The sequence below is a fragment of the Arachis ipaensis genome, chromosome B10 (assembly GCF_000816755.2).
Source record: "Arachis ipaensis cultivar K30076 chromosome B10, Araip1.1, whole genome shotgun sequence".
Taxonomy (NCBI): Eukaryota; Viridiplantae; Streptophyta; class Magnoliopsida; order Fabales; family Fabaceae; genus Arachis; species Arachis ipaensis.
This window is the reverse complement of record NC_029794.2, coordinates 19,959,356-19,959,698: the sequence shown is the minus strand read 5'-3', so window position 1 is coordinate 19,959,698 and position 343 is coordinate 19,959,356.

Below are 343 nucleotides of genomic sequence, written 5' to 3'. Positions count from 1 at the left end.
TCTCCATGTGAGGGTCATAGTATACGTGTCATTCCTTCATAGGCCAGCCCTCATCGAATAAAGCTCCCCCCATTGAATGAAGTTGACGAGGCAAAAGCCAAAGCAAGAAAGAACGTGATTTGAGCAAGCAAAGAACCAAAGGAACATTTTGGAGAGCGCATTTGCACACCTAAACCCGTGTGCAATTTTATTTTCTGAATATTTTATAAATGATCATTTCTAAATTAATTTGATACATTCATCAAATATCAGATTAATTCGATAAAATTATTCAAAAATTAATAATTTGTTGAATAATTTTATTTAGTGGTAATTTTGTCAAACTAATAATTTAGCTTTTTAT